Genomic DNA, 15,694 nt, shown 5'->3' with positions numbered 1-15,694 from the left:
TCACATAGATATTATCATAATGTTAATATTAATAATTACAATTTCATTATAAAAAGAGTAGGCCTGTACCCGCGTCTTTGTCCGCATGGAATAGTGTCCTTGACCAAATAAAGAAAAAGTATTTAATAATTAAACCTAAATAGGCAAAGAAAATTTTTTTATCGTTCTAGCTTGACAATAACGATACTGCCATACAACTATTCATCTACGCTTTCAACCCCTTACAAACCATTTTTCGCATTAAAATGTAGCCTATGTATATCCTCTATTAGGGTCTTCTAGACTATCTGTGTGCCAAGTTCAATTTAAATCGGTTCCCTAGTTTTGGCGTGAAAGCGCAACAGACAGACAGAATTACTTTCGCATTTGTAAATTAGTAAGGAGTAAGGATTTTCGAAATTATTTCTATACATCATTTTATTTAGCAATTTGGACGCAGTTAAGTACTATATGTTAGCGTATATCGTTAGCGCAGGTGAGTGTGCTATTCGATTATCGTCCAGTAAAAAAAAGTACCAATGTTGTATAGTGTGACATAAATGGATGACGGCAATTATGGGATTTCCTTACTTCCGCCTTAGCGATGGGTATTTTTCTATATGAAACGTTTTTGTCGCACGTTCCGCTTGTAAGACGGATCTGCTTTTTTCACCATTCGCGGTTAATATAATTCAATTTTCATATCCCTTAGAATAGATAAACAATTACTGGTAATTTCCAAGGATTGTATTGCGATTAGTGGTGCATTTGTTATGTAAACTTATAATGTCACCGCTTTACTCCCGATTGCGGGTCGATTCCACATTCGGTACATACATATGTAATCATGAGTATGTATTTATAAAAAAAAATTAAGAATATATACATATCCTTAGATTTTTTTAAAATAAATTCATATTCAGTTGTCTATACCCATAACACAAGCTCTGTTGGAACCTAAGTTGGGACTGGATGACACTGTATCACAGTTTATTTATTTTTTAGTAAAAATATCTATATCTAACATTATATTTATTTTATGTTTATGAAATTCAATCTCTGTCAGTAACAAAGAATGTGAAAATACTAAAGTTATAATCTGAGCGCGCGATTGGAAATAACTACAAAAAAAAAATATTGGTATTATTTACACCGGAGAATTGATCTGAAATATAAATTGACACCTAAAGGTTTTTTTGTATTGGCCAGATTTGAACCTTTAGTAAGTCAAAAAAGCTTTCATTCTAGATCTTTGAATTTTGTAGTGTGTTTAATTAACATCTGTTGTACATTGTTTGCTTCGTATCCGGCTACTATCCGCCTGGTTATGTTAATTATTATTGGTTTATAATAACTGCTCAATAAAACTAGCGACAGCAATATGTCACGGTTGCCGCTTGTGTCGATTGTGCTGTTAAGAGGTAGTTATCATATAGTTCATGCATTATGTATTTAGATCCATATATAATATCTTACATATGGAAGTTTCTAGATTAATAGATACAATACAACTTTTGTATTTACTACCAAACGTAACTGTAATTGATGTAATACGAGAATTTTAAACATTGATGATGATGTTAGAATATATTCGATATCTTAATATAAAATGTTTTGTTGGAGTAGCAGGGCCAATGTTTTCTGCAAAGACTCAGTTATGTTTCAAAAATTTACAGTAAATACTGAATTTTATAATTTAAATTTCGTTTTATTAGTATTACATAGTTTTCTATGATCTCCTAAGTCAGAAAAAATATAAATAAAGGAAAAAGAAATCTTATATATGTAATCATTAAAGGCATATTTAACTGTTGATTATAATTCATTTACAAATATATTTTCAAATAACGTTTCTATGCATTACATTTTTGGTATTATTTCATTTACAAATATATTTTCAAGCAGTACCTAGTAAGAATACCAGATTAAAAATATATAGTATGTACTACAAGTAACAGGAAAAACATTTCAAATACAGATAAGTTAAAATATTACCTTAAAGATCTTGGCCTTAAATTACTTTTTATTGTAAGGGCGGGGCGGCACGTTGGCAGTACATTCACTCAGCTTCTAATCAATGTTTTGCTCTCTTAGAGGTAGAACCAGGTATTTATTACGGAATATTAGTAATTTGATATCAATCATACACACATATATGTATATCTATTATGTATTGTTTCATTTTTAATTATTATTGGTATATTTATTATATTTTAGTCCATATTTAATATTTACTCTTTCATGACCATGTCATATTTTACTAATTATTGTATTGTCATTAACCGAATGTTGATTATTTTTATATAGCAATCATATATCTGCATTAAAATAGTTTAAATATGTTATATTACACTATTATAGTTGAAACGAAAATGACCATTATATATTTATGAAATTTATTCAATTAAGTTGCATTAAAAATTAATTTCACTATAGTCTAAGTTCGGGAAACAGACGTAATATTACAGAATTTTGCCATGATATATACTATACTTCATATTTATTATGCTATATTTATGCCGTGTCTACAGTAAGGCATAAATTGTATCTATTATTAAGCAGCAGTAAGTTAAGAATAATAAGCATTTTATCATTGATTAGATTAGAATATTAGATAATTAGAGTACTTATATCTAAGTTCACAATGAACGAACATTATATAGTACGTAGTAAATAATACATATCCGTATCGGAAATGAACATTGTCTTACAATTTATAAGAAGTAATTATTATTCTGTAATTATAACATAGGTATAAATAACAATACTAGAATTATTTGTTTTTTAATAATATTTCTCATTATCTGTTTGACAAATACGGCATAAGAAAAACAGAATAACAAGATTCAGATGATGTTATTTTAGTTAAAAACAAATGTTTCACATGATTTAATGTTTGAGCATTGCAAATACATCCTATACTCACTCTCTATAGGTAAAGCAGATTTAACTAGGTATGTTCTTGGCTATATGAGCGATAGGTGAAAAAGATATATATTCTGAAGTGCATTCAGTTTTATTTAAATAAAGTTTATTTCTATTGTTAACTATATCGATAGATACAATAACATCATAAAAGGGTAAATATCATTAACAACTTTTTTATAGGTAGCAGTAAAATAAGAAATAAAATAAGTATTTAGTTTAGTTACATTAAGATTTATTTTGACTATACAAGGTTGAAATCGTTTACATAAAGAAACATATATTCATGCTTCTAAAAGAGACTAGTTCATTCTCATGAATATTTTACCTTGTTTTTAAATTGTGTATTCTTTCATTGCTCACTAGAGCAAACAAGTGTCAATCACCACGCCCCAATTGTTCCAAGTTATTAATGTGGGTAGATCTATCGACTTTTAGATTGCACCATTCATCCGTTCAAAATTGAAACACAGGTAGGTAGATAATAAAATCAGGGTTAAACGTCACCATAAACACGAGTAGTTGATCCATAGTACTGCAGGGCAAATACGGCAGTTGACACACAAGTGTTGACGGTTGTGTTGCGAGAAATTAAAAAAATAGACGTTTCGATATTTGTCTATAGAAACAAATCAAGAAATGTCCGAAATAGTCCGAATACATGTATATTAGGAAAGGATTGTAAATAACGTTTACTAGGCTTTGCTTATGCGTACCACTTTGTCTATTTTCTCCTGTATTTCTTGTAGGAATTTTAAAGAATTCCTGTTTTGTGACTTTCCAATAATAATGGTCATAAAGCATTCAGTATTTTGAATTTTAAATTTCTAAACCACGTTGATAGAATAGTCTGGTCTCTATTAAATTTTAGATACACAGTTTTTTTTTCTGCTACTTTACAATCAATTTCTGTAACCTATTTGTGCTCTATTTCATATAAACATCGAAATAACGTATATATGAATCATATAAGATGTTTGTAACACGCTTAAATACTCATATATGAGAAATCTAGCATTCTCTATGCAACAATTATTTCATAGGTTTGACATATTACTTATGACTATCTAGTTAAAAAATGGCTTAAGTACAGAAAAGTTATAGACGGGCGACACGCGAAAAACTTATAGGCGACAACGACTATCTGATTATTTATTAGCTTATGTTGACTACATGACTGAACGAATCTTACTGAAATTTAATATGAAGATAAATTGTATCACGAGTGCGGATATACTTAGGCTTTAAAAAATGATCTGTAAGGGGCGAAATAGGGGATGAAATTTTATGCAGACGACGCCGACGTCGCGGGTAATATCTAGTTAATATATAAATTCACAGCAACATAATTCATGTAAATTCGGGTTTTCTTTAACAATTAAACCGTGACCTCTACATTTTGTTGATGTTGGCAGTTTTGCTGGTCCAAGTCATATACTGTTAAGACTGTTCCACAATGAAAGACATTAATTAATTAAAAATAAATAGATATATCAAACAAATGTAGGAGCAACCTTAAATTAAAATATTTCTGCACCATTTTAAAATATACAGTATTATATACTATTATTGTATTTCATAATGATTTATAACTTTAAGGATATTTGTTTATCAAAATATCATAAAGTTAATAAGTTACAGTAAATAATACAAAAATGAAATAAATAATCCTGAACAACTTACGAACTCTGATTAGGTAAGTAATTATGCATAGGCGTACTTATTTTTTTTATTAATACAAATAACAATCAAACCAATATATACAGGTATATGTATGAATACAAATTTTTGTATCTTGCTGGATTGAATCCGCAATCATCGTAAGTGAGGCAGTGTGTCAAAGCGGTGCATGCATAACGATGCGGTTGTCATATTTCTTGCAAAGCCATACAGATGGCCAAAAACGCATAACAGGAAAATAATTTGTTCGTCACATTCATTAATGGACATTACTACAAAATATTCTAAAAATGTGGTATTTATTTTGTGTTTTCTTATAAGAACAAGAATTCTGTAACATGTATATAAATGAAGAAATTTATGCTTAGTGATTGAAATAACTAAACGCAAGAGGTATTATAAAAATGAATAAATTTATGAGTCAACGTCGATCTCATCGCAAGTCGGAGTACATCAGGGAGATCCGTTAGGTCCTATGTTGTTTAGTCTCGCTATACATAAAATTACTTCTTCTCTTGAATCTCCTTTGAATGTATGGTATTTGGATGACGGCGATTGGAGGTGGCGTAGATGTAGTCTTAAAAGATGTTCAAACCATCATTAACAAATTTAAAGAGATTGGCTTAGTACTAAACACAAAAAAATGCGAACTATTCTTTTGTAATGCACAAACATCACTAGGTGAATTACATCGACTATTACCGGGTATTAAATTGGTAGATAAAACCAATTTCACTCTTCTTGGAGCCCCTATTTTTTCCGATGCCATTACTATGTCTTTAAAAGAGAGGGAAAATATTATTTTAAAATCAGAGCAAATTTTATTAAAACTATCAGCACATGTTGCATTAAGTCTTTTTCGAAGTTGTTTGTCCACGCCGCGTTTAATTTATATTTTAAGAACATCGCCGGTCTGGTTGTTTCCCGATGAAGTTGCTTCTATTGATAACTCTATTAAAAATATCTTAGAGGGAATCTTGAATATTAAGTTGGATGGAGATCAGTGGCTACAGGCAGCTCTGCCTATTCGACATGGAGGTCTTGGTATCCGTCGAGTACAGGACATTGGCCTCGCAGCTTTCCTGGCGTCTTCGCATGGTGCTCTAAACCTCGTCACTCGTATTTTATCCTCTAATGGTGACGGGTTTATTTGCGTATAGCGATAGGGCTTAGACTGGGATGTAATATCTGCGAGCAGCATCAATGCATATGTGGGGCACAGGTGGATGCCAAGGGACATCATGGACTGAGCTGCTTGAGGTGTGCAGGAAGATTTCCAAGGCATCACGCTCTTAATGATATTATTCATAAGGCCATGAGCACCGCAAACATCCCTGCTGTTTTGGAGCCGGCAGGGTTATGTCGTACAGATGGAAAGCGACCTGATGGTCTAACTTTAATCCCATGGCATAAGGGTCGCTCCCTGCTGTGGGATGCGACGTGCGTAAGTACGTTTGCTGCTTCTCATCTGCGGGACTCCATTAGTCGGGCGGGTTCAGCAGCGGAGTCCGCAGCAGGCAGGCCAGTCTTGGAGACGACGTACTTATTCGTACCGGTGGCTTTCGAAACTACTGGGGTGTGGGGGGCGGAGGCAAAAGTATTTATAAACGAGTTGGGGCGGCGCATTGTCGACAGTGGCCATGATCGACGTTCGGGATTGTATCTGGCGCAAAGGATTTCCCTAGCAATTCAACGTGGAAATGCTGCGAGCGTTATGGGAACCTTTAAGCCGGGTACGATACGGGACAATCATAGCAATTAACTTTTAGGTGTTTTTTTTTATCTGTTTTTTTTTTATTATCTGTATTAATGTAATTATTAATGTAATTTATTTTATATATTTATAGGATATCTCAAGACATTATTGATTAATAAATGCTATTATACAATTTTAGAATATAAAAATGACATATTAAATTAAATATTATGGAATTTTAATAATTAAATATATATTATAAAAATAAAAGCAGATTCTCCTATGTAGAGAATATACAAAGAACACATAAATTTCGTGTAATTTATTGTTTGTTTATGTTTTACTTTTTATAAAAAAGTAAAATACGTTTTTATATATCCAAAATAAGAAATAAAACGATGAATTCTCTATGAACAAGAAAGTCAATCTGAATATACTCTTATGCAAATTAATTATTAATTACATCGATTGTTCGTAGAAATGTATAGAGACGTCCTTTAACGGTTGAATTAATAACTTTATGTCGATACAGTTGTAATTAGTGTGATATTATGATTTAGTATGAAACGGAACTCGGCGTAGTAATTCTACTTTTATTAATTGAAGATATTCTTAAAGACAAATTAAATCGATGCGTTTTAGAAATAAAGTTTGGCTGCATATGTATTCAATAGCTATTATGATATATCAAATTAAGAAAAAATTTATAAATCTTAGTAATAGAAAAAAATAGATATTAAAATAGTTTGATAAGAAAATTCCGTACGAAAATTCGACAATGAGTTATTAGGTTACCATTAGGTTGTATATTTACGTAAAAAAACTTTGTTTGTATTAATCCGATACATAGCGCTTGTTTTACCTTCTATGCTACATACTCATCAAATCATCAGGGAATGCAGTCGCCATATATATTTATTTTTTACTAGCTAACTCAACAAACTTTTGCTGAGCCGGCATAAGGCCGCCCTGCAACTAGTAGTATAAAAATAAAATGCGACCTATTACTACCAAATATATACTAAAAATAACAAAAAATCAAGTTGTTTCCGAGTACTTCGATACCAATAACGAGATACAAGAAGATTAATAATAAAACAAACTGATGTTCGACGCAAGGTGACCTCAGAATTTCATTCAGGAGACTAATGCAAGTGATTGTACATATTTTTATGCAAATCAGTTATATCTTTTTATTAATAGCAATAACAAATACTGAAAATAATAGACGGTCTACTCGAATTGACCCTAGAACTCTGTTCATGAGACGGCCGAACGTGATTGTATATATTATTATGCAAATTAATGTATTTCCAAGTTTAATTATTCGTGAATTAAAGATAAAGGTATCGATTTATCATAATTAACGTCGGCTATATCTCGTCGTGTCTGCGATACCATTTTACCCAAGTTCTGCGTGAATGTTACTGTAAATTATGTATGTAGATCAAGATAAAGCAGATATTACAAAAGGCACCCGCTGAGTTACACCGACGGTTGCTTGTTGTTGCTATGCTGTGACAATGTTGCAGTACAAATAGTTTAATCAGATAATCTGTACTATACTATTGTTCGAAAGAATGTAACTTGTTTGATTGATTGTCTCTGGCAAGCCCGGCGTAGAATAAAACTACTGAATATACAGTAAGAATATTTAGGAATTCCTATTATAATTTTTATCTAGAATAAAAGCTTTTAGTAGTATATTAACTGTCTGCACAAAATGCTACATACCTGTTTCCGTACTATCTTTAATATTGTTTTTTGAGATAAAACGTAGCCTATGTTCAACTTCGTGATACAACGTATCTTTATGTCAAATCCGTTCAACCATTTAGTCCTAACAATCAGATAGACACATTTTCGCATTTACAATAGTCTGTGGATTTATAAATTATATAAGTACATACAAATAATTAAGACTGAAGCAAAATTATTATGTTAATTTTAAGTTCAAAAACACATATTCCTGGCATATTAATTAAAACAATTTAAGTTAGCTGTAAGGGAACATATAGATCTACCATAAAATTCAAGATATATGAGAGGATATCAGCAAACTTTATTGCATATTTGTACTTTACTGCAAGAATATTACGTATTTAAATAATTATTAAGAAATGGGTAAGTGTTCATTAGGCCTATTTTCTTTTAATAATTTAAAAAAAAACATAATTATTATAAAGTTATAAGCGCCTTCCGTAAATTTAAAAAGAAACCTTTATGTTGAGGAGTTGCTATTTCCAATTTAGTTAGAAGTGAAGACACCCCAAATCTATGACGGACGTAGATAAATAATGACAAATAGGAATAAACTGTCGACATTGTACTTATCTAGATATGATTTAAATTATGCCTCAAGCGATTACAATTAATACGCTACCGGATCAAAATACTTTAAACTGCGTGTTGATATAAATATTAGATTACATTTATAATTCATAAGCTTAAACGGAACCCGACTGTCTATATATGTACATATTTATGTACACATTGCAGTGGATTATATCAAATCGAATCAAAATATCTTTATTCTTGTAGGTATATTATAGACTCTTATGATTATGTCAAATCTATCTTTATCCCGGAATGCTTTCGAATTGAGAAAAATTGACAAGAAACTCAGCTCGTATTGTTTTCAAATATGGTGGTACATCTTTATAATAATATAAATTAATTTTTAAATTCAAATTTGGAAGAATATAGTGAATAGTGATCACCAGCATATCTTTATAATGTTATATTATCATCATCTCAAAATATAAGTCAAATCTATCGCCAGTTCTGAAAGTATTTCGGGCTAAGAAGAATGGGCAAGTAACTCGATACTCACTCTTTCCATCATTATAATAATATATTATTCATAAATCGTAAATTTAGAATAAAGTATAATATACAGTGCTATATTATTAAATATATTGATTTTTATTAATAGAGACAATTCAATTAGCAGGCATTAATACTTTTATTCTAACAGTTAGCATTCCGTCTCTCTGATGCATTTGGGGATGGATGCTAAGCGGTATTATACAAATCGACTTTCATATTTATAATCTTCTCTAACATCTAACAGTGATTATTATAAAGTAAGTACTTATATAACTATCTTGTACTTTTCAGCGAAAACAATGCAATCAGATAAAACTGGTTTGACCACTTTTCAGTTCTGGGAAACAAGCAATATATAAGAATTTGTATTGATAATCACTGCTCAGCTATCTATGTAATTATACGTTTATAATTACGATCAATTATTATTAGTACTAATTCCTAAGATTAATACAAATGTGAAAGTGAATCTGTTAGTCTGTTTCTATTTCTATATATATATATATATTGTTGAATACAAATTACAAAAAGTGTCATGGCTAAGTGGTGTAAGTTAGAATCTGGCCAACACTAAAACTACCTTATGTGTAATTTTATAAAATATAAAATTATGTACAGTGATAGAGTAGTACCCTTTTAACTATATTGAAATATACTCAACGCATTGTAAAAACGTCAATTGTTGTGTTAACAAGGTAATAATATATTGTGTTGTATTAATAGGAATAGCAAACAAGCTGACTAGTAAGTGGTAACCGCCGTCCCTAAATATTAATATATGAACAGCACTACGGAACATAAAGTTGATATGAATAAAGGTATACCGTTCAAGAGTTGTATTTCCGGAGGTTAAGATGTCTAAGATGCCTTTTATCCAGAAATTTCACTGCCTTATCTCACCCATCAAGCGAAACAGTCTATAATGCATAAAATGCTGAAGTAGGTGAAAAAGGGAGGTAAGGGATTGTCTATAATAAGAATATTAGCTCCATTGCTAGAAATATTAGCTATACTATGGCAGGTTGACCGCCATGCGGTCCCCCCTCGAAAGCATAACAGTCAATTTCTAGTAAATTCGCCACGATGGGTAAATAGTCCTAACTTCACGCTCATTCTATCAACCTTCACTGGTGCCCCGCCAGCGTAAACCGTTAGCGCAGGTGGGTATGGTACACCCACCTGCGTTAACGGTCCATTATCATAACTAACAAAAAATAAAGGTAAGAAAGAGTTACCCATGCAGATGATTTTATAAAGGCTACCACGGTGAAAATGTTTCTCAATTAATTTATGAAGTATAAAGTCTTAGACTTCAAATAAATAGCTAGCTTGTAGTCATTGCAACGAACTAGATATTTTTACATTTTTATAGTGAGTATGTACTTGTATAATTATCTTGTGTGTCGTTTTCTTTTAGTTAATAAAAGATTTACATAAAGAGGTATATGTGACATTATATTTTTCTTCACAGAGTTATAATTATATATTGGCAGACTTTGCATTTTTAAATTTTACTACCGGTGTAATTATAAAATTTTCTGTAAGTACAATTTATTATTTCAATAATTAATAATCGTGATAAAGACCTGCATTAATATGTAATTTAAAATACATTGATTAAGAGACTTCACTGTTTTACCTTATTTCTCAGATCTATATCAGCAGTACGTATTTATTTAGTCAGGTAATTACTATGAATTATTGCAAATACGACGTCTTTAAATGCAGTTGTGATAAGAGGAATTAAAATCTTGTTTCGTTGTATATATTTGGCATATTATTGTATATAATACATATTTATGTATATAAATAATGTACTTCTGTTCTGAATGCAAATAAAGGAATAAAAAAATTAATCATGAAAACTGAAACTCGAAATAGGAAGATAGGACACGTGGTTATTTAGAAAGATTTCTTTTCAGACGACTTTTCGTCGATAGTCGATGTAGCCATGTGGATAAAATTTCTCTATTAGACAATTAGCAAATAATTTATTAAAAGTGTGTGCTTAAAACTGTACATACCTATCTGTCTATGTACAGTTTGTCTGAAATTTAAAAGCAGTTTACAAAATAGCGAAATATTGTATTAAAGAGCAACTTGCCTATTTATTGATATTATCCATCGATTCTTCGCCGTATCTATATTTCGAATGTGCTTCTAATAACTTTATTTCATAAAGAATATTTCTGTTTACAATCGTTCTATATATTTAGGCAAGTAACAGAAATATATCTTTATTACTTGCCCAAATATTCCTCTCGTTTCAATCCTAAGTGTTCTTTCATGTTAATGATAAAACAAAAGACATGGCTGTACCTCGGCTTTCTCCAATATCTTAGTAAGTAGAATTCATCTTGCATCATTCAGGCACTTATGATTCAGAAATCCTGTTATACATTTCTCGTAGACAATGCTCTTAAATATTAGTTGCCTAATATTATGCATAATGGTAGATATATATTAAATAAGTTATATATAAGTACGAATCAAATAATAAAACCATTGAAACTAAATTCTGAGTCGTGACCACGGATTAAGCGAAGGCGCACCGCATTCTTTGTCTCATACCAAATATGCTATTTTATCCACTTATATCGATATGTAAGTTACAATAAAATTAAACCTTATCAACTAATAAATGGAACCTTATTGGGGTTTGACTTATCGTAAATAAATAAATATTATTTATATATGACTATGTAATCAATGTACTTGTATGGTGAAAAGTGATAAATATGTATTCGTATGCACCTTATTAGGTAAACTGTCATTATATCACCTCGTAGGTGTATGACATGGGATTTATTAGATTTTATCTAAGGGTTTTATTAAAATACTGTAATAAATCGACTTCTACTATTAGTCAGAATAGTAAATCAGTGATCACAATGCTCTTCCCTACATACTTCCCTACTACTTCCATGATACATTACATATTAATCGTTTCTAACATATTCCTACTGAAATAATACTTTATGTGTAGTCGTATTTCTTTTTTTGCTTTATAAGATGTGTTTCAGTTAAAAAATCAGATAAAGTAAGAAATTATGGGATACGGAAAAAAGGAAACATTGTCCTCTAGAATAACAAATGAAAGATATCTCTGATGACGTGATATCCAGGTGTTTCATGTATATAGGCTACTGTTACTGCTTACCATCAGGTGGGTTGTCAGATTTTTGGCATTCCAATTACCTTATAAAATACACATGTTTTTCATTTACAGTCAGATTTTATTAGTAGAGTAGTATTTTAGTAGTAGAGAGTACAGATGTCTCTCCCTGCATACTATATAGTGCTGGCATTGATTGTAGGTACCTACTTTGTCGGCTGTACCGACATTCCAGACGTTAGCAAACAGAATCCTTTCACTATACGACATTAAACATTTAGTTCAAAACATATTCTCGGAATTGCATTCATTTATACATACTGCTAGGTATTAAAAATCGCTGTCTGATAATGATTGCTGTTGATGACTAACTTGACAGCTATTTTGTTATATTATATTCAACTACTTTGTTCTCCACAAAAATATCGTGTACTATCTGAACGGTATGCTAATCTATTATTCTCGTATCTAAAATTAATCAGCATATTAAAAAATAAAAATTAATAAGCCTATGACATTTTATAAATGTTTAATACAACGAAATATAATATATATAACTGTGGTCATGTTAAGTGTCATCATCACGTTAAAGACCCTTGTATATGGCAGACAATATATATATAACTGTACCGTTATATCCACTTTGATTTTTCTTGATTGTATAAATTTTTCTAATTGAATGCACGAACCAATAAAATTATTGAAACCGAAAAGAATATCTAATAATAATTTACCACTCTGTTCCAAAATTAATCATTATGTCTCATAAGCAGAATAGTCTATTGCTAGATTTGCCTATGTAGATAACTACATATGGATCTGTTAATTTTAATTAAAAAAAAACAAAACAAAACGAAATAAATACGAGTAGTCAATCTTGTTTTTATGTCATATAAATTGTTAATATATGTTATGAGTTGTTAGTAAAAGTTTATTGTATTCTATAATGTATATAATTAAAATCTTATTTAAAAAGAGTTTTTTCTTCAATTTATTTATAATATCCAGTTATAAATGCAAAATTGTGTCTTTCTGATTGTTGTTTGTTACTAAATAGTGGAACGAATTTGAATGAAGTTTGGAGTAAATATAGATTATATTACGAGGTTGAATATAGGCTATTTATCTAAAAAAGAAAGACAAAGTAGTGAGTAACTGCCAGTCTTAGAGATCTAAAGATGTTTTGTAAATCATACACCATCATTTTTGTGTATATATAAATATAAAGATGAAAAAAGTCAGGTAACAAAGTTACATTACAGCTTAATGAAGTTTGGAGTAAATATAGATTATATTACGAGGTCGAACATAGGCTATTTATCTAAAAAAGAAAGACAAAGTAGTGAGTAACAGCCAGTCTTAGAGATCTAAAGATGTTTTGTAAATCATACACCATGATTTTTGTGTATACAATTATACATAAATATAAAGATGAAAGAAAGTCAGGTAACAAAGTTACATTACAGCCTACACATATATATACACATACCTAAATTTAGGATATATTAAGTGACACCGAATTCTTCCAAGATGATCCATATTAAGGCTAATATTGAATCTAGTTTTTCTGACATCTTACACACATTGAAATTTATATATTAAATACTTCGAAAAACTTAAAAAGTAAGCATCGTATGATAAGTAAGGCATGGTATGATTTTATTAAAAAAAACCACTCGAAATGGAGTGTACACATAATCTATATATAAAAATCCTTTTACATAGATAAAAATCTAACCAGTCTCTGTCTGTACATGGAAAATATATGACAAAACTATTATCTTATTGGATATTACGTTTTAAACGTATTAGAATCTAAAACTAAGATTATTTGAATTTTTGTCTATTTAACTGTGCGTTTGTGTTTGCTAATCTTAGAAACGGCCTAACCGATGCCTGCGGTTTTCACTAATGTATTGTGGTAAGCTTTACTTAATATTTGTGTTTATTTTATTCCAATTGGTTTACAAACAATGTGACTTTACCAAAAAGTTATACGTACAAAGTCGCGGGATCAGCAAATGTTACCTACGTATATTTGCTACTGATTTGCATTTCAATGGCTAGACTAAACCATACTAATATTATAAGTTCGAAAGTGTGTTTACCTATCTGTCAGTCTGTCTGTATGTTGGTTGTATATATTATTAATATCTTTATTTTAAAAGTTTTTAAATACGTCTGTATGTTTACACATTTGTATGTATATTTGCTACTCATTTGCATTTCAATGGCTGGACTAATCCATACTACAATATTATATGTACAACCTTTTATAACTAAACTACTGTACCGATTATAATGTTTGACATGATCATAAATTGTGACATAAGGACTGAAATAGATTACTTTTATCTCAAAAAATGAATACTTACCCACAATAGTAGCAATTACTTTATGGTAAAATAAATATAACCATGCCAACACTTATCAGCTAACTTCAACGCATGTAACACTGCAGTATAAAAAGTATCATTAAAATACGTAAAATTATAAGATTATACAATTTAGATCCGGTCTAAATTGCTTCTATAAATATTTTTTTATGAAGGAGTAACTAGCTACTTTTCTCAAGGGGGGGTGGGCATTGTTAGTAATGTGGACTAATGACCTCAATGCTAGCAATATTAGGTTAACTTCTATGCGGTTCCATCTGGAAATTTATTAATATATTTGCATTATCATCTATTAAAAAATATACATTTTTCCAATATTCTATAGACCCCGCTTGTCACTCACATAATAAATGGTCACATATCTACCCACCTGTTGTGTTTCGTCGCTTCACAGCCTTCTTTCTAGTTCAAGGTTCGAGTTACGAAATAAATAAAGCATGTTACGTTTAACTAAGTCGCAGTTCCTTCTAGTAGTTTCGAAATGTCGACGACTGTTAAAAGGTCACCGTGGAATACCACATGAGAGCCAAATAACCCTGAACTTTTACGTCACTTCCAGCTATTTTCTATATAATGCACTTTAATATTATATACCACGAAATAGATTTCAAATGATTCTCATTATTTTTAAAAACTGTATGGGTTGAATAATTATTCTAATTAATGTAATGGGAGTATTTCATTTATTCTTTCATAATTATGAACACTTCCATAATGCTCTGTAAATATTGATATGATACGACTCCAACTTTGTCCTTAATTCTCTTCATGTAACTGTTTTGGTCTTCTCTTCTCTCTCTATTTTTCTTTCAATAATAATATTTATATATTCATCGCGGCGTGTGTAGTGGATCAGCATATATGTAAAAAGAAAGTTTTTGAGTAATTTTAAATAAAAATACGTTAAATTAAATTAAATTTGACCAGCTCAGGTGTTCTATATAAATTTCATAGACATAAGCTTCTTAATTTTAGAGTTAAAAGCTGTCGGAAAAATACATAGGTTACAGACACATTGTCTTGGGAATGCATAGAGAGGTAGTAGTAAGGTTCTTAAGTGCGCGAAATAAGCTG

Source organism: Achroia grisella, unplaced genomic scaffold (genome assembly GCF_030625045.1).
Source record: "Achroia grisella isolate CSIRO2021 unplaced genomic scaffold, CSIRO_AGI_Agris_v1 utg782, whole genome shotgun sequence".
Lineage (NCBI taxonomy): Eukaryota > Metazoa > Arthropoda > Insecta > Lepidoptera > Pyralidae > Achroia > Achroia grisella.
The sequence above is the reverse complement of the archived record's forward strand: the minus strand, read 5'-3'. Positions refer to the sequence as shown.